Genomic DNA, 19869 nt, shown 5'->3' with positions numbered 1-19869 from the left:
TGGGGAGGTGTGACGAAGCAAGGGTAGAGGCAAGGGGACACATACAAAAGCTTTGGCAGGAATCAGGTGGAAGACGGCTGTAATTGGGTTCACAGTGCTAATAGGGGAAGGACGAAGTAGTCAGCTTTTTGCTATAGTCTTTGACAGTAGAGCCAATGGGATCTCATGACAGATTGGATATGGGAATGGAGAGGGGAAGCAAAGAGAAGATTCAAAGACAGTGTTAGGGTTTTGCCCTGAGCCATATGAATGATGGAGTTGCCATAAGCTGAGATGGGAAAGGCTGTATGTTGAGCAAGTTTGTGGGAGGAGATCAGGAGTTCAGTTTTGGAGAGGTTACATTTGAGAGCTCAGTTGGATAACTAAGTGATGACATCAAACAGGATGATAGATGTAAGTTTGGAGTTCATTTGCAAGATCTTGGCAGGAGATAGAAAGTTGATAGTTATCTGTATATAATGGTATTTAAAGCAAGACTGAAATACAAACATTGATGTTTTTGACATACAGGATTGCTTGTCCTTCCCTCTGAAAAGACCCATTCTCCTCATGCACATGAATCATTTCCATCCTGTTTCTGAGGGATGAGTGTCATCCTGCTATGGCCCCACGGGGTCTAAAAGGTAGTGTTGACTTTGCTGACTTAAAATCTCCAGCTCATGGGGCTTATCACCTTACTCTGATCTCTGCGTCAGAAGCCACTGCATTATTCACCAGCCCCCTCCTCCCAGGTGGTGTCTCCGAAAAGCAGGGCAGCATCCCTACATTGCCTTTCTTTTTATGTCATACCAGTAGATGCAATACCACTTTTATCTGGCCATCATTCTCTCTCTCTCTCTCTTTTTTTTTTTTTCCATTTTCAGTTTGTTAGTAGATTGGTGTCAGATCTGGAAGCTCTTGGTTTAAGTCTAAACCAAGACATTATATGCATAGGGAGTACTGGATGGTGTTTTTAAGTCAGAGAGTAATAGAATTTTTAACGTCAGTGCTATAGATTATGCTCTCAGTGGCAGGAGGCAAGGACAGCTGCCAAAGATGTCCTATAGCCCCTCAACACAGGGATTTGGGCTGTATCCTGGAGTGAGGTGTTCCCTCGAGGTCTTGCCAGCTAACTATTCTCTGCCCATCTTCAGGATAGACACACAATGGTCAGAGTGGGTGTGGCATGTGAAAGGGATGGGATTAGGGGGTCAGGGCATGATAAAGAAGCTGATGCCTGGGCTCCATGCCCGGCATGACACTGGTGTCCCCTCCTCTGGATTCTCACTTCCTTCTTCCCTCAGGCCTGGTTCTCCCTGCCTTCTCTTCCTTCTCCCCAGGCGGAGAGGGGGCCAATTCAGGGCCCTGTGACTCAGGCGCAGGGTGGGGGAGAATGTTTTGGATGCCGCTCTGCTGACGCTGGTGCCCTCTGTTCTTACATCCTCCTTAATTTACTGCCTGAGGAGGGGGCCAGGGCTCTGGAGAGAGGATTAGATGGTCCACACTGATCTGAGGCAACAGCTGCTGGGCTGGCGGCCGAGGAGCGAGGAGTGAACAGGAGGTGGGGGAGGCTCATGCCTCCACCAAGGCCGGAAGGGAACAAGGTGAGCATCTGGATGTGACCCCTAGGTGAGGTTGGCTCTGGGGGAAGCTGCCCTTGGTCTGAGGGGTAGCGCTGCAAGCCTTGACCAACCAATAAAGTCAAATACAGGAGTCACACAGGAAAGCCTGGGAGTCATGTGGTCAACCATCTTGCCAGTTTCCTAGAGAAAACCAGAAAGTATTTTCTTGAGCTTCCTGTAACCCAGGGAGGGGAAGACAAGCTCTGAGGCCTGGGGCCTAACAGACCATCTAATCAAGCCCGAAGTAGCCACATAGTTGTGCAAGATGCTCCCTAAAGTCAAGGCTGCCCCACATCAGTTGGAGCAATCCCTTATATCATTACAACACTCTCTTCCCTCACTCATGCATTCCCTTGCTCCTTCTAAAGGAGAGGTAAACCAAATAGCTGCATCCCCATTTGGCAGATGGGGAAACTGAGACCCATAGAAGTTCAGTGCCTTGTCGCAGATCACACTTGGGGTCAGTGGTGTGGCTGTGATTAGGGCCTAGTGCTTATAACTGAATCGCTCTGACTCTTGAATACCAGGACACATGTTGACATTTAGCACTGGAGTTCGGCCTCTCTCCTTCCTTCTAGTCCATAACTGGCTAATGTAAAATAGCCCAGGCATGGGAACCATAAACCTGGACTCTTTGATACAGTTAATATCTCCTTCTGGGGATTCGGTTTTCCCATCTGTATAATGGGCAGTATTCTGCATAGCACTATGACTATCCCTAAAAGCCTGACAGTATCATCTTAGTCAGTGAAAGGACAGGAGAGGCTTTTGGGATCATTAAAAAAGTTGGAGTGAACATTTGAGCTCTGGAGTCAAAATATCTGGGATCAAATATAATCTCTGCCACTTACTATTATTTCTGGTAAGTTTTTTCCCTCTGAATTCAACTATCATTCCTCTTCTGTAGATAAGGGACAATAACACCTACCAAAAATAGCTGTTACAAGGATTAAAAGAGGCAATGCATTCCAAAAGCCAAGCATTGTTCTTGGTGCATAGTAAATGCTAAATAAATTATAGAAAGACCAATGGTAGTAGTACCTGTTGGGTGTTACTTCTTGCTTGCTGATACATGTAGCCACTGAGATTGGGCCAAGAGATCCTGTGCTAATGGATTGTTTAGAGCAGCGGTTCTCACCCCTGACCAATCAATCAGGATCACTTCATTGGGGACTGATGCTTAACAAGGTTCCTAGGTGACCTTGAGGATCACCCGAGGTTGGTAATCACTATCTTAGGGGACCTGCTTTGATGGCCAGATAATTGACATATCAGTTGTTTGTAGGTAAACAGGTGCTCAGCCATTTAATAGTTTAAACACTCCCCGATTGGCACTTTCACTACTAATTAACTCCTAACTAGCCCTTCCTTCTCTGGGTCATGAGCAGGAATTCCCCACTGGGGGTTCCCAATTAATGAGGTTTAGCCAGCTTGGGGGCCTCTGGGAAGCAGGCAGGACTAATTATGCTCTACCCTCCAGCCCAGCCCCCTGGCCAAATCCTCTCCCTGTCCTTCATCAATCTTGTCCTAGCCTCCAGCTGGCTTGCATTAGCTCTGGTTTTCCAGCCCCCATTGCTGCGACTGTAGTTGAGAGGTTGAGCCAGTCCAGGCTGGATGGATCTGTCACCCGATCCTGGGTCTGTGCCGCAGCCAGTCCTGGAATCTGGGGCAATGTGATCCTGCCCTGCGGGAGCTCCTAGCCAGGCCAGGGACGCCATGGCGGGGCTCAGAAAATCCCAGCTATCCAAGGACCTCTGCCTAAGCCCCAAAGGATCACAACCACTGACTCTCAGAGCACCTCCGGTCTCAGCCCCTCACATTAAAGAACAGGACACTGGGGCCCAGAGAGGTGAGGTACCTGCCCTAGGTCACACAGCCTGTTCACTGCAGAGCCTACAACCAGAACTCTGATCTCTCCACTCCCAGCTCTTTCCCACAGCTCCTTCTGGAGAAGTTCTGTAGACCTATCGTCTGGGTGATGGGGTCTGATATGGCGGCTCCTATCCAATCCCAGACTCCCAAGGCAGAGGATATCAGGGGAAGGAAGTTTTTGAACTAAAGGACATGATCCTTTTAACCCAGATAGAATAAGACAAATTTTAAGTCACTTGAAGTTGGAAATTTGAGGAATAGCAGGAATAAAAGTTTGGGAATAATTGAAATAAGGGCAATAAATAAGTTTTAAAATATCTTTTATAGACACAACACCACTTGTTAGCACAATTAAGGAATACAGATGGTTGAATTTGACACATAGGAACACTCACCTCTGGAATCTGAGTTTGCTTATTATAATGTCCGCCTAAAGCTATTGCTTTGCCCAAAGGTATAGAAACCCAGACTATGAAATGGAAAAATTTGTAGAGGAAAGCTTGCATTTTTGTCTTCAGTGGTTGAGGGAGAGGTCAAGATTGTTCTTCAAGGATGGATCTTTCTCACATTATCCCATTTTTTTTTAATATCTGAATTTAAACAATCTTACTCAGACCTGCTTCTCTCATACTTCCTAAAAGGTTTGAACCAAATATTTAGGACAAGAAATGGTTCTGTTAAGGGTGTGGACAGCAGAGGCTATCTGGTCTTGGCCTTCAAAGTGTCAGGATGTCAAGTAACTCTTGTCTAGAGAAGGTCAAATGGCCACCTTCCCTCAGAAGACAGCCTGGAGCTCAGAGCCTGGAGCTGAGGAAAAATGTGCCAGCCCTTTAGAAAGAGTTGCCATATGCTGAGAAAGGGCTTATTTTGTCCCAAGGGCCTTGCACACCACTGCTTTATAAAGTAAGTATTTTTATCCCTATTATATACTTGAGAAAACTGAGGCTAAGAGCAGCCAAGTGGCATACCTAAGGTTACTAACTTACATAGTGACAGAGCCAGGATTTGAATCCAAACCTATAGGATTCAGAAGCCAGTACACTTTTCTCCAATGCCTTTTGGGTAGAAGTGTGGAATACTACATCCTTCGGGTTGGGTGAGGTACACTGGTTCACATTTCTTGCTCCTTTTGTGTTTATTTCCTTGTTGCTCTCCCTCAGAGTTCATCACATTGTTTCGGAAGATTGCACGTGTAGCCTGTGGAGTCTACACCACAAGCCCCCGGCCCCCCTCAGATGTTAGCCACAGTCCAGTGGGCAGTCCTAGGTGAGCTCAGACTCATTCTCCATGTCCTACCTCAAGCAGAGCCAGTCTCCAAATTCTGATTCAGGGTTCCCTGCTGCATTGCAGAAGCTTGATCAGAGCTTGCAAATGCTGTCTGGAAGCTCAGGGGAGTCAACTTCCCCAGAAGCAATTTTCAACCAATGAGGGAGGGAGACAATGAAGGATGAGTCCAGCTATCATCTGTCAGGTGGCTATTTCTGGGAGGCATCCATACACTTCTCAGAGGTTCCAGCAGAATCAAGCCCCCTATGTCTATAGACCTCAAGGAAGCATGCCCTCAACTTGGCTTTTCCTTTTCCCCTGGTTCACTCTTCCTATCCCCACAGGTCTGTGTCCCGGGGCCACCTTCTGAGTAGAACAGCTTTATTAAATTCTTGCCAGAGGCTCTGCTTTCAGGGTGACCCAAACCAAGATGGTGTGCCTGTGCCTGGAAGGCTGTGTGAATTGGAAATAGCACTGTGGGGGGGGGGGGGGGAGGACACAGCGTGGCAGAGTAGCAAACAACTTTGAACAGAGAGTAAACTCCAAGGGACACAGCAGCCGGGACCTCCTTTCCTTCTCTGGAGATCCTCTACATATAAAACTCCCAGGGGCGTCTGGGTGGCTCAGTCAGTTAAGCCTCTGCCTTCGGCTCGGGTCACGGTCCCAGGGTCCTGGGATCGTGCTCAGCGGGGAGCCTGCTTCTCCCTCTCCCTCTGCCCCTCCTCCCTGCTAGTAGTGCTCTCTCTCTCTCTAATAAATAAATCTTTTTAAAACAATAAAATAAAATTCCTGGAGCTCCTGAAGTCTGTGCCTAAAAGGGAGCCATCACATGGCTTAGGGGACCAGCAAAGACATGGGACCTCTTGAATTTGTGGCAGTGGGTGGGCTTATCACTCAATGGGGTGTTTCCGGATAGGGCTGTCCCTGTCTCTAGTTAGGGCTATCCCTCAGCCCTTGGTGGTGGCTTTCCCAGGCTGTCACCGGTGTGGAGCTGTCTCAGGTAGGTCACTACCTGACCACGGTCTCAATGAGCCAGTTCCATTAGTCACAGAGTGGGGGGTCCTACAGGGGTGGGGGTGGGGGTCCTACAGGGCTGGGGGTTTTACCTGGTAATATCTTCGGAGCTGATATCCAGCCACATCCTAAGCCTCTGTATAAAAACAAAGGGGGAGAACTTAACCAGCTGGAAAAATCAATTGAAATGCTTAAAGAGAAACAGTAAGGCCTGACACCGCCGCCTCATTTTCACGAGGTGAGTCACTAAAACGGTTGACCTCATGGCTAATCTATGAGCAAAGGCGCACTGGCCGTTACTGCCGGCGCGGGGAAGGCCTCCGACTTGTTTCCTGGGAACCCTGGCGCCAGGCAGAGGCCAGAGTGGCCGTGTGACATTAGGAAGCCAGGCCACCGCTCCGAGGAGCAAGCTCCCGGCTCAGAGGCTCGGGTCTAGCTGCGACTTCTTCACTGGCCAGTTTTCACAGTTACCTGATTGGCCGGTTCCACTACCCACGCCTCACAATATGCAGTTCTCATTGGTCAAGTCCACCGCACTCTCCAAAGATCTTGTTTTCTAACTGACAAATCCCCCCAGCCAGTCCGCCAGAAACGAGGCTGCTGTAGCACACTTCACATCCAATTTCTATCTAAAGGCTACTTCCGGCCCTGATCGTCTGAGTTGATGCTCTTCTCATGGGCCTCCCTTAAACATGCGTGCTTCATGCCTCTTTCCTGTCGTGTAGGGTGAAGAATAAAGGCTTGGAGGTGGGTGAGATCAAGATTTGAATCCCAGCCCAGCCACTCCTTAGCTTTATAACTGCAGACAAGCTGTTTAACTTCTGTATGCCCCCATTTTAATAACTAAGAGCGCTAGAGTTAGATGGCTTATTGTTTGCTAGCTGTGTGATTTCGAATGGATTATTTAACTTCTCTGAGCCTCCTTTTCTTCAGCTATAAAACAGGGAGAGTAGTACCTCAAAGACTTGCCCAGAGGATTAAATGAGATCGTGAATATAAAGTATGTGGCACATAAGTTCTCAATAAATATTAGCCATTTCTGTTGTGTGTTTAGAGGGAAGGGAACTTGCAGGACAATAAAGACCAGCCTTGTCTTCCCGTGGCTAAGGAGTCAGTCCAAAGATCAGCCGGTGCGCAGACCCAGGTAATGGTCGGTGATATTATGGATGCAGTTCTTATCTTCCTGAGTGAGGGCAACCCCAGTGTCTGGTCCTACCTGGGCCTGTCCCTCAAGAGATGTCCCTCAGAGGTTTCCAGTGTTAGTTAGAGACCCAGCAGGCACAGGAGGAGGATGAAGAATGTTGCATTAAGACGAGTGGCTCTCGGGGCGCCTGGGGACTCAGGTGGCTAAGCGTCTGCCTTCAGCTCAGGTTATGATCCCAGGGTCCTGGGAACGAGCCCCACGTAGGGCTCCCTGCTCAGTGGGGAGTCTGCTTCTCCCTCTCCCTCTGCATGCTCTCTCTCTCTTTCTCAAATAAATAAATACAATCTTAAAAAAAAAAAAAAGACCAGTGGCTCTGAGAGACCTAGTGAGTAGGGGGTGGCAAGAGTACTGACTGTGGCTATTAAATATGCTAAAGCACTTAAAAATGAGCAGAGAAGCATTAAGAAAGAGATTCATACTTACAGGATTCAAATATTGGATAAAGGATCTGGGCTCAAACACAAGACTACAGTATCACAAAGTGCAACATTTATGACAGAAGAAGGAAGATCTCAGGTATGTTACTGTGCATCTTTGTGCTACTGCATCACCTCAATTCCCTGTGGTTGCCCAATAACACTTAATAGCCATTCTCCTAGTCTTTACTTGGTTAAACAGTTGCAAGAACAAGATACATTGTACTGATAAAAATTAAAACATCACTGGGTTAAACAAAGGGCACAAGAAATTGCTGTATTGGTTGGTCAAATTCAGCTTTTGGAATTCAGACTTTATTTTGTCAAAGAATGTTCCACCTGCATTTATTACACTAAAATCTTAGGATTAAGTTCTACTATGCCTGGGTTATTTTTATATGCAAAAATAATATACATATATCTGGTCAGTATGTTGGAAAGCCCTTTGAAGACTGGTCATTGCCTGCCCTTTGCCAGAAGAATCTGGAGGTTTGTGTCAACACTGGCAAGAGTAAACAGCTGTATCAGTGCCCCCTGCCTTTGAGACTTGGCTGCTTGTTAGCAGAAGTATATAGTAATCTTTGTCAGAATCGTGTGTCAAGGATCAAAAATAATTTTTTTATACCTGCTGATGTATTTTTCTGTTCTAAGAGGTTTAGGCTTGTGCCCTACAGCATTTTTGCCATCAGCCTTTGGACTGGAGTGGAAAAGGAGGAGAGGAGGTAAGAGAAGCCTGATCAGACAGGAAGGGGAAAGAGAGAGAGCTCTTCAGTTGCTAGGAACAGATGAGACAGATCAGGGCCCTGTCTTAGCCCAGGGATACAGGGGTCCAGGTAAGATGAAAGATACCCCAATAGAAACACTCACCCCCAACAGGTTTAGGAAAATGCTGCAAGCGGGCAAGCTATTGTTGCATTTTCTCCCAGCCCCACCTTCATGCTGCAGGATGTGTCTAGACCGGTAGCCTGAAGCAGTCTCTCGGTGCTATGGAAGAGATCCAGCAGCATCTGCTCCACTATGGTAAACAGAGATGGTGGCTGAGAATTGAGAATTGGCAGACTTGCCCAAAGGTTGCCCTGTGGTGGAGGCACAGGGACCCCGCCCCATTGTACAGAAGTGGGAAGATTCTTGTGACAAGGGGGTGCAGGTAGGCAGCTCAAAGCTGAGGGTCCAGGTGGGAATTGCATCTGAGTCTCCAGCAAGGGCCCAGCAGCAGGGTGAGAGGGCCATCTCCCAGAAAGCAATCGCCATGTGGTTTGCCTGTCCCGAGAACACTGCAAGATATCCAGCCACAGATCCCTCAATAGGATGAGGGAGGACAGAGGGTCCTGTCCAAAGGGGTTGAGCTCCCCTTTCCCTCAGAGGAGCAGAAGCCATATGGCTCAGACCCGAGGTCCCTCTCCCCCTCGGTGCCCCTGCAATACTCAGGGAGCAGAGAAGGAGGGGTGGGCAGAGAGCCCCTGGAAGGGCTGAGAAGCTACCGCAGAGTGAGTTCACTCAGAGAGTAAGAGGGGATTTTGACTATAAGAGCTGGAGTATAATTTCCCCCCACCTTTCACTTGGAAACTTTGAAACAAGATAAAAAAATATTTAGGGAACAATAAAGAAAAGCATATTTCCTTGCACGTCTGAATTGTAATGCATACATTGTAATCCATTGACAAAAGTATACAGTGGCCAGGGGCATTGTCCTAAAAGGCAATGTGAAACCAACTGCCTTAAATCACATTTCCTGCGTTGTAAAACTCTCTTGCTTGAAAGGATAATAGTTTAAACATTTTTGTGTCATCTGTTCCAGAGTGTATGATGGTTCTCTGATCTGCAGATTCTTTACGGGAAAGGATTATAGTTCATCATTTTTCATCCTGTAATTGATACACTAACTGCCTATCGAGACCCAGATTTCAGAGGCAAAGTACAGCTACTGGCTTTGTCTGCATATCTTACTCTGAAAAAAATTAAAATGGGTGGAAAATCCAGTGTGGCAGACACACCAAAGGTGTAAAAGCAATTCTCAAGTGACCCTTCAGAAGCATTATCAAGGCTGCTTTATGTAAAAGCATTAAATGCCAGCCTGGTGAAAATTTAAGACTGAATTTGCTGGGATGGTTACTATGAAATATTACAACTTAAGTGTCTGCTTTTCTGTAGTGTGTGCTACAGTCTGAACAATTTCTATCACTTTTGACTTTGGCAAAATGTTCTTTCTCCAAAATAAAGCTAATTCAAGACCCTATAAGAGACTAAGTGTGGCATGGCTTATCAATAAGGCTCAAATAGCTGGAACCCCGCCCACGCATTGCAAACTCAACATACCTTTTGCAATTTGTATAAAGTTCTTCATAAGAACAGAGTATTTTTGATTGTTATATTGTCAAGAATTGTTTAACATTTTCAGGGTTTTTTTCCCCAATGGAGTGTACTTTTGTTTTAACCAATAAACCAATAAAATTATTGATTATTAGTAAAGTTATGTGCCTAGAAATTACATGAAGCCTTTTTTATTATGCTCAGTGCTGGGAGGAGGCATGTTAGATTTCACACTAGAGCCATTTTTCCTGCCAGAAGGTCTTGTTATTCCCAGAATACCTGCCTGAAACACCTACCTTTGTAGTCTGTGGGCTAAGGCACCTCCTTTTAAGAAATGTGCTCACCTGGGCAGTGAAGACAACATGAGAGAGAACCTCACAGGAGAGTAAGGTAGGAGAGAGCCACAGGTAAAGAAATGCCTTTCTTGAGCCCTTGCAATGTGCTGGGCACTGGGCCAAGCTCTTATGAGCAAACTATTGCCTTAAAAACATTTTTTTTTGTTGAAGTATTATGTATATAGAGAAAAATGCACATAAGCGTACAACTTGATTTTTGCAAAATTTTTATAAGATGAGCATACCTGTGTATTTAGCCCCCAAATTGAGTAACAGACCATGACAGCACCCCAGAAGCCTCCTAATGTCCTCTCTTAATCCCTTCTGACCCTCCCTGGAAAACTACTATCCTGACTTCTCTAGCAACATAAATTTAGTCTACTTTTAAAGTTTTTTTTTTTAAAGATTTTATTTATTTATTTGAGAGAGAGAATGAGAGATAGAAAGCACGAAAAGGAAGAGGGTCAGAGGGAGAAGCAGACTCCCTGCTGAGCAGGGAGCCCGATGCGGGACTCGATCCCGGGACTCCAGGATCATGACCTGAGCCGAAGGCAGTCGCTTAACCAACTGAGCCACCCAGGCGCCCTACTTTTAAAGTTTTTTATTTTGAAATAATCTTAGACTCACAAGTTGCAAAAGTTATACAGAGTTCCTGCATAACTTTTGCCCAACTTCTCCCAGGGATATATTTTAGAACCACAGTAGAGTATCAAAACCAGGAAATTGATGTAGGTCCAATAATAGTAACTTAGCTACAGGTGTTATTCAGCTCTTGCCAGTTTTTACATGCACTTATTTATTTATTTATTTATTTATTTTTGGAGAATAGTTCTATGAAATCTTATCACATACATAGATTCATGTAATCACCACCACCGTCAGGATATAAGCACCTTCCATCACCACAGACTTTTACCTGGTTTTGAACTTTATCTGAATGGTACATAAATATACGTTTATTACTGGCTTTTTTCACTGAGCGTTACATTTGCAAGATTTATTATTGTTGCTGTGTGTCATTGTAATTTGTTTATTCTCATTGTTGTATTCCACTGTGTGCATATCCTACAACTATTTATCTCTTCTACTGATGGTGGATATTTTGAGTTTCAATGTTTGTTATGAGTGGTGCTGTTATGAACATATTACGAATATATGTAAGCATTTCTGCAGAATATATACTGAGGAGGGGATTGCTGGGTCTTATATTATGTGTAAGCTTATCTCTGATATGTACAGCAAATCAATTTTCTAAAACCGTTCTACCAATTTACTTTCCCATAAGCGGTTCAGAATCCTGGTTTCCACATCCTTACCGAATCTCGGTATTTTCTGTCTTCTTCCTTTTTACTATGCAATGGCATGCCTATGGTACTGTGTGGTGGGTTTACTTTGCATTTCCCTGATGACTAGTGGAGGGAAACACCATTTCATGCATTTATTTGCCACTTGGGTATTATTTTTTGAGAAGTGCCTATTCAAGTCTTTTGCCCTTTTTAAAAATTGCATGGTCTTTTTTCCCTCTTGTTGATTTGTAAGAGTTTGAATATGAGTGCTTTGTTGGATATGTGCATTGCATTCTCTTTACTCACTCCATCTGTTACCCTTTTTTAATAAAAAAAACTTTTTTTTTTAGAGCAGTTTCAGGTTCTCAGCAAACTGGAGTGGAAAGTACGTAGAGTTGCTATATACCTCTTTCCACCCCTGCCACTCAGTCTCCCCACAATCAACATCAGGCAGCAGAGTGCTACATTTGTTACAATCAATGAACTTACATGGACACATCATTATCATCCAAAGCCCATAATTTACATTAGGGTTCACTCTTGATGTACTTTCTGTGGATTTGGAAAAATGTATAATGACATGTCCACCAGTATAGTATTTTTTGGTGGGGACATATGTTTTCAGTTCATTTGGATAAATGCCAAGAAGTGTGTTTGCTGGATTGTAGGGTAAGAATATGTATCGTTTTGGGGCACCTGGGTGGCTCAGTTGGCTAAGCGTTCAACTCTCGATTTCAGCTCAGCTCTTGAGATTGAGCCCTGAATCAGGCTCTGCGCTCAGTGGGGAGTCTGGTTGAGATTCTCTCTCTCCCCCTCCCTCCTCTCACGTGCTCATGTACACACTCTCTCTAAATAAATAAACACATAACACCTTCAAAAATATGTTTAGTTTTGGTTTTGGGTTTTTTTATATTTTAAAGATTTTTTTTTTAAGTTATTTGAGAGAGAGAGAGAGAGGAAGAGAGCACAAACTGGGGGAAGGGCAGAGGGAGAGAGAGAAGCAGGCTCCCCGCTGAGCAGGGAGCCCCATGCTGGGCTCCATCCCAGGATCCTGGAATCATGACCTGAGCCAAAGGCAGCGCTTAACTGACTGAGCCACCCAGGCGCCCCTAGAATATGTTTAGTTTTCTAGGAAACTGCCAAACTGTCTTCCAAAGTGGCTGTACCATCTTGCATTCCTATTAGCAATGACGAAGTGTTCCTGTTGTACCACAGCCTTGCCAGCATTTGGTGTTGTCAGTGTTTTGAATTTTGAGCATTCTAATGGTATGTAGTGGTATCTTATTATTGTTTTAATTTGTAATCCCCTAATGAATATTGAGCATCTTTTCATATGCTTACTTGCTCTCTGTATATCTTCTTTGGTGAGGTGTCTGTTCAGATCTTTTGCCTGTTTTTACATTTGATTTGTTCCTTTTCATATTGTTGAGTTTTAAGAGTTCTTTGTATATTTTGGTAACAGTCCTTTATCAGATATGTCTTTTTGCAAATATTTCATCCCAGTCTGTGGCTTGCCTTCTCATTGTTTTGATGTGTTGCTTTTCTAGTCTCTTAATTGCACTTCTGATGAGCAGACATTCTTAATCCTAATATGGTCTAATTTATTTAAAAATTCCCTTTTTGATTAGTGCTTTTTATGTTCTATTTAAAAAACCTACATCTATTTCAAAGTCACAAAAATGTCCTATATTTTCTCTAAAAGTTTTGAGGTCTTAACTTTCACATTTAGATCTGTCATCCACCTGGAATTGATTTTTATGTATCGAGTGAGATGGGGGTCAACATCATTATTTTTTCTCTATGGGTATGCAATTGACCCAGCACCATTTATTAGAAGGATCATTATTTCCCTTTTGCACTGCAGTGGCATCTTTGTCCCAAACAAGGTGTCCATAGATATGTCTGTGTTTGTTCACAGAAATCTATTTTATTCTTCACAATAACTCTTTGGAAGAAGTGGGAGCTCTGGACTCAGGACATGCTCAACTCAAGACCAGAGTCGCTCAATAGAGACCTGGCCTGAGACTGACTCAAAGGTGGGAAACTTCTGTCATTGGAGCTAATCCTATGGGCTTTGATTTGCATTTTGAGTCTTTATTGTGTGGCTTTGAATGAGTTGATTGACTTCTCTGAGCTTGTTTCCAAATGTGTAGGATGCAGATAATACTACCATGGCGACATGGAGCTTGAGAGACTTAGATAATTAAATGTATAGTATTGTTGTTGTTGTTGTTGTTGTTGCTGTTACTCTTTGTTCTCTTAAGAATGACTAAGAGGAAGGCAGGGTGATTCCACTGCATCCTTCCAGTGCCTTGGTTCCTGCTCCTCTCTTCATTTCTGATCTCCCTGGGGAAGCTCCTAAGCTAATGTCCTTGTCAAGACAGGGGAATGCAGAAGGTTTTGGAAGGTCTGCCTCTTAGGGGGAACCAGTTGCTTCTCATCCTCAAGGCTTCTACTTTTTGTTAGACCCTCTGCTCTCTCTTGAGAGCATTTCCAGCCTCCCCCTCCGGGGAACTTGTTAAGTGCATGCAGTTCCAAAGCAGGCATGGGATGTGGGCAGAGAAAGTTGTGGCAGTCAGGCAACCCTCATTCCTGGGCTTGGCTCAGTAGTTCAGGTACGTGGAGAATCTTAGATGAGCTGGCTCCCCTTCTCTGAGCCTTAGAGTCTCACCGACAGTGTCCCCAGGTCTCCTCTGCACTCATATTCTGTAACTTCTTAACTTCTTATCCCAGTTTGTGGTAAGTTCCACAGTAGGTTCCCAGAGATGCTACAGAAAAGGCTCACCACACTCTCGGGGCTTATCCTTTCCCAGAGAAGAGCCAGGTAGTGTGATTGCTGTTCTTTCTTACTCGTCCCAAAGACAGACTCCAAAATACAGAAATAGCTTTATGCACAAAGGTGGTTTTTTTTTTTTAAGATTTTATTTATTTATTTGACAGAGAGACACAGCAAGAGAGGGAACACAAGCAGGGGGAGTGGGAGAGGGAGAAGCAGGCTTCCCGCAGAGCAGGGAGCCCGACGCGGGACTCGATCCCAGGACCCTGGGATCATGACCTGAGCCGAAGGCCGACGCTTAACCACTGAGCCACCCAGGCGCCCCTCTGCACAAAGATGTTTACCACAGTATTGCTTATGCCAGTGAAAACACCCAGTTTGGAAATAGTTGCTCTGCTTTATGCTCCATCTGGGGGCAGCCACACAGGTCCCCAGCATCCTAGATTCAGCACCGAGAAATCTAGTGTCGATTTGGTTTCGGGAAGCAGCCACAATACTTGATATAGAGTCATTTAGTCAAACATTAAATATTTTGATCACACATTATGTCCTGGGCTAAGGAATGGCTTTATGAAGGTGACTTGGACACTATCTCTGCCGCCAAGGAGCTCACAGTTTAGCCAAGGAAGCAGAAACCTAAGGAATGAAGGAGAAGCCGATATATGTGCTGCATTAGAGGCATGAGAAGAGGTGCCAGGAGAGCCCAGAAGAGAGAGAGTCATTTTTGATGATCAGATGGGAGCTGTTTGCAACTTTCTGAGAGAGAGAGGAAGAGGCATGGGAGCCTGAGGTCACTGAGGTCGGAGAGAAGCAGAGTCTGGGTGTTATTCAGGAGGTAGAATCAACGTCCTGTGGGCTGAGTGGACGTGGGGGGGGGGCAGGTGGTGATGAGCCTCGGGTTCCTGACTGGCAACCGTGTGGACGGTGGTACTTCTTCCGAGATGGGAATCCTGGGAGGGGTAGAAGTTGGCGGGAAATTTAAGGGCTGTGTTGGGTTTTAGCTGCCTAGGATGGGCTGTCAGGGGACAGATGGGGGACAAACTGGGGGCTCAGAAGGAGAGTGAGGCTGGCAAACTGGCTTTGGGCCTCATCAGCCTAGGGTTGCTGTTTAAAGACTCGGGAGGAGAAGACATAGGTCAAGAGCGAGAGGGGACTGAGAAGCCTACCATTAAGGAAGGGACAGGAAGTCATGGGAAGGCAAAAGAAGAAAAGCCCATGAACGAGGGAGACAAAGAGCAGTCAGAGGAGACCAGGAGAGCTCCTCTGGAAGGAGTGAGAGGCTCCAGAAGGAGGCAGCTACCAATCTACCTTATAATGCTGGGAGGTCTGGATAGTTGAGGACTGAGTGACGTGTCTGTTAAATCAAGTGTGAAAGTGGTGGGAACAGGGTAGTTTCTCTGCAGTGGGGAGACCGGGCTATACCCTGCAAGGAGTTGGGGAGTAAGTGGGCAAACAGAGGACAATGAAGGGAGTCAACTCTTTTGAGGAGCGTGGCTAGAAGGAGAAGGAAAGAAATAGGGCAGTGACTGGGCATGGGGGAGGCTGAGGGAGGGTTTGAAGCTGTGATGGTGGTTACAGCACTCTTGCCACCAACTTCTGGCTACGGAACCAGGTCACAGTCTACTTTGGGACCTTGCTTCTCCAGGCCAGGCTTCTCATGGAAGAAAGGGCCAGGGTCAGCTGTCTGCGCTCTCTCCCTATATCTGTGCGTGTGTGTCCACGGGTAAGTGCACGCCCATGTTTGGGAAGCTGGAGTAAGAAGCCACCAGATTAGAGCTCTAGCTTCCCACCTGGTCTGGAGGCAGGCCTGGGGCAGCCCCAAGTTTCCTGAGGGGCTGGGCCTGCATCTTTTTCTCCAAGATGAGGATGAGAAGTGGGAGGCAGGCTGTGGACCATCAGGATCTGTCAGCAGCCTCTGCAAGTCTGCCCACCATCTGGGTCCCATCACACAAGTGGGGCTTTTCCTACATTAATCTCTGATGAGCTTGGCCCGGCTTTCATTTCAAAAGGCTCTACTTCTTTTCTGTCTTCCACCAGCCCCTTCTTTCCACCCCCTCCCCAAAACAGGACTAAAAATCATGCCTTCTCCCTTCCTTGGTTTCCCAACCCAGCTGGGGCCGGAGAACGCTTTGAAATTGGAGCGAGGTTTGGGATGGGGAGGGAGGGGATGCTGGTGTAACTGGTGGGAAGAGGCTGGAGGAGGAAATGGCCAACTGAGCTCCCAAGCGAGAGGGAGAGAACAGAGACCTCTTGGATGACCAGCTCTTGTTCCGTGGGGTCTCCACTCCTTTCCCTCCCATTTATTTCCCGCCAAGTGTCTGTCCTTTACCCCAGTCTTTCCTCTTCTTGTCCTGCATCCCTGGGACAGGGACCATCTCCTGGCACTTCTAGTCCTCCCCTGGGCGTCTCTATGGATGAGGGACAACTCTCTTAACCTCTCAGGAAATGAGTCCCAACAAAGGCTGGCCTGTTAGCAGCTGCCTGAAAATGGACTTCCAGGGCCATGAGCCCAGACTTTTGGGAACTCAGTTTTCTATCTTCTTTCCTCCATGTTTGCTATATAGTGCAGGAGACTGGTGTAGCATGGATGTGTGCCAAATGCAAAATGGGACATGGGCTAACCAGGATAGAGCTTCATGTATCTCAGAGTCCAGAAATCCTGAAACGTCAGAGCTAGGGGAGATCTTGAGACATACAGTCCAGCTCAGATGTTGTATGTGGATGGATGCAGAGAGGCCCAGAGAGACGAGAGTGATCACACAGGGCCGGGACAAGAACCTGGCAGCGAGGGTCTCGCTTATGGGTCTGCCGAGTATGGGATCCTGCAATAGGCATAAAAGATGCTTTACTTATCATATGTCAAGGGCTAACTTGGATTCATAGTCACTGGGGGCCAGGGTTGTCCTGAAAGTGTTTGGTGACAGATCCGGGCTCCACAGATTGGTGATGAGGAGTGGCTAGGTGACAAAGTCAAGGGCCAATTTGTAAGAGGGGAGGATCAGTGGCTAAGGATAAAAGATAAGGTGAATGAGAGCCCGTTCTTATTATTAGATCCTTGCCTGTGTCAGTCTCTTTCTGTTTGCATGAAGGAGGGATTTCATTTAATAAGGAAGACATTATATGGGTACAGGATGGATTTGGCGACATGTAACAGAAAATTCAGTTCAAACTGGATCCAACAATTAGAGCGTTTATTAACTCACATAACAAAGAAGTTCAGAGGTAAAGTGGGTTTCAGGACTGGTTGATTCAGCGTGTCATCAAGGATTCAGGTTCTTTCTGTTTCTCAGCTTTGCCTTACTTTGTGTCATAAGATGGCTGCCTTCTAGTTGTAAGATAACTGCCAGTAGAAAAGGGAGATTTTCCCCCTTTATTCCATTTAATGGGAAAGAGGAAAATAGTCTCTCTCCAGCCATGGAATGTAAGTCTTTTTCTTGAGGCTGACTGGGCAACTTTGGGTCATATGCCCATCCCTGGACCAACAGCAGTTACCAAGAACGTGCGTTCTATATACTGTATTAAAATAGATTTTTTTTAAAACCTCTCAATTTTTCTCAGAAATAAAAACTGTATTGTTGGGGAAAAAATAATGGAGGGCTTGATGAACATGCTCAAGACAAAAATCAATGAAAAAAAATAATGCCAAGGAATTCTCTCAAGATACAATGCAATAAGACAAAGAGGTGAAAAGTGTAAGACAAAGTATAGGGAGACTTAAGATTTCTAACATGTCTGGGATATAGAAAGTTGGGAAGAACTTTGCTCATTGTTCCTACAGTAACAAAAAGAGAAAGCTGGACAAATTACAAAACCATAACATTTCTTGAACCTGTCTGTAGTAGCCAGCTTCCAAGATGGCTCCCCATGATCCTTACTTCCTGGTATTTACACCCGTGTGTAATTTCCTACTATATTGTACCAGGTCAATCTGCATAAGCCGTAGAACACAGCAGAAGTAATGATGTGCCACATCGAAGATTAGGTTATTAAAGAATATGGTTTTCTGTTTTGGGCTTTCTCTCTCTCATCACTTGCTCTGTGGACAGCAAGCTGCCAGGTTGTGAGCTTCCCTATGGAAGGGCCCAAGGAACTGAAGTCTCCAACCAACAGCCAGCAATGAACCAAGGCCTGCTGAAAACCACAGGCATGAGCTTGAAAAACTTCAGCCTTATTTACATCTTGAGGTGTCTATAGCACTGGATGGCAGTTTGACTACAACCTCATAAGAGACCCAGAACAAGAACCACCCCATTAAGCCACTCCTGTGTTCCTGAGACATGGCACCTGTGAAATATAATTGTGTATTGCTTTAAGCTGCTATGTTTGGGGGATAATTTGTTAGGAAACAGTAGGTAACTAATAACCCATCAGAAAGCAGAGGTGTCAGCGTTACCAAACAGTCTGAAATCTAAGGAAATACTGGGCCCTCCAAGAAGGGACAGGATGTGAGCATTTGCTTACCTACCGCAGAGTATGAGAAGAGATCTAGGTGCCATAGAAAGAGGTAAAAAGAATAGAGAAAAATTTTTATTTATTTTTGTTACGTTGAATGATTTTGTGCTTTCTACTGAGGTACAATTGACAGGTAACGTTATATTAGTTTCAGGTATACAACATAATGATTTGATATTTGTGTGTATTGCAAAATGATCACTGCAGTAAGTCTAGTTAACAGCCATCACCATTCATAGTTACAGAAGTTTTTCTTCCTTGTGATGAGAACTTTTAAGATCTACTCTCTTAGCCACTTTGAGATTTGCAATACAGTATTATTAACTATGGTCACCATGCTGTGTATTACATCTGCATGACTTATTTATTTTATAACTGGAAGTTTGTACCTTTTGACTCCCTTCACCCATTTCCCCTGCACTCTGCCCCCTACCCCTGGCAACCACCAATCTGTTCTCTGTATCTCTGAGCTTGGTTTTGTTTTTGCTTTTGTTTTAGATTCCACATATAAGTGAGATCATTATGATATTTATCATTTTCTGTCTGACTTATTTCATGGGATAAATTTTTAAAACAAACTGCTAAAGGCCAAATGTGAGTTAATATGAAAGTATAGAAATTCTGGGACCTGTGAACAAAAGGGTGGTTCATACTCACTTGCAGGGTCTTCTCCATCAACCTTTCACTGTTTGCTCTTGACAAAGATCAGTGACAATGCAGGAGAATGGAGAACCAAATCAGTCCGCACCTTAATCTTGGACTTCCCAACATCCAGAACTATGAGAAAATGAATTTCTGTTATTTAAGCCACCCACTGTATTGTATTTTCATTATATAGTAGCCCAACTGAAACAGTACTTATTTTAAATTGTAATTTCAAGTTCTTTATTGATGTTGTATTGATCCTGTATCCTACAAACTTGCTAAATTCACTTATTAGTTTCTTGATTCTTTGTTGATCCTTTGGGATTTTCTACCTAGGCAGTTGTCACCTGGGAATAGAGATAATTTTATTTTTTCTTTTTCAATCTGTATACCTTTTGTTTCTTTTTCTTGCCTTACTTCATTGGATAGAACTTGCAGAACAATGTTGAATAGAAGTGGCGAGAAAAGATCCTATCTTTGTTCTCAAATTTAGGGGGACAGTATCTAGTTTCATCATTTTTTAAAAAGATTTTATTTATTCACTTGAGAGAAAGAGAGAGACAGAAAGAGCACAAGCAGGGGGAGAGGCAGAGGGAGAGGAAGAAGCAGTCTCCCCGCTGAGCTGGGAGCCGGACATGGGGCTCGATCCCAGGACTTCAAGATCATGATTTGAGCCGATCATGACCTGAGCT

General features: G+C 45.0%; 1 long non-coding RNA gene across 1 annotated transcript; it reads left to right on the top strand.

Moving 5' to 3' along the window:
• The first annotated feature begins 6255 nt into the window (after nt 1–6255).
• On the top strand, nt 6256–9597 carry LOC113915263. The gene is made up of 6 exons (XR_003517610.1): nt 6256–6500; nt 6808–6897; nt 7383–7473; nt 8025–8095; nt 8300–8393; nt 9172–9597. It is a non-coding gene; the product is annotated as an uncharacterized LOC113915263 (long non-coding RNA).
• Nucleotides 9598–19869: the final 10272 nt, after the last annotated feature.

Source organism: Zalophus californianus, chromosome 11, assembly GCF_009762305.2.
Source record: "Zalophus californianus isolate mZalCal1 chromosome 11, mZalCal1.pri.v2, whole genome shotgun sequence".
Lineage (NCBI taxonomy): Eukaryota > Metazoa > Chordata > Mammalia > Carnivora > Otariidae > Zalophus > Zalophus californianus.
Note: the sequence above shows the minus strand (reverse complement) of the source record. Positions and strands in the feature narration are given on the sequence as shown.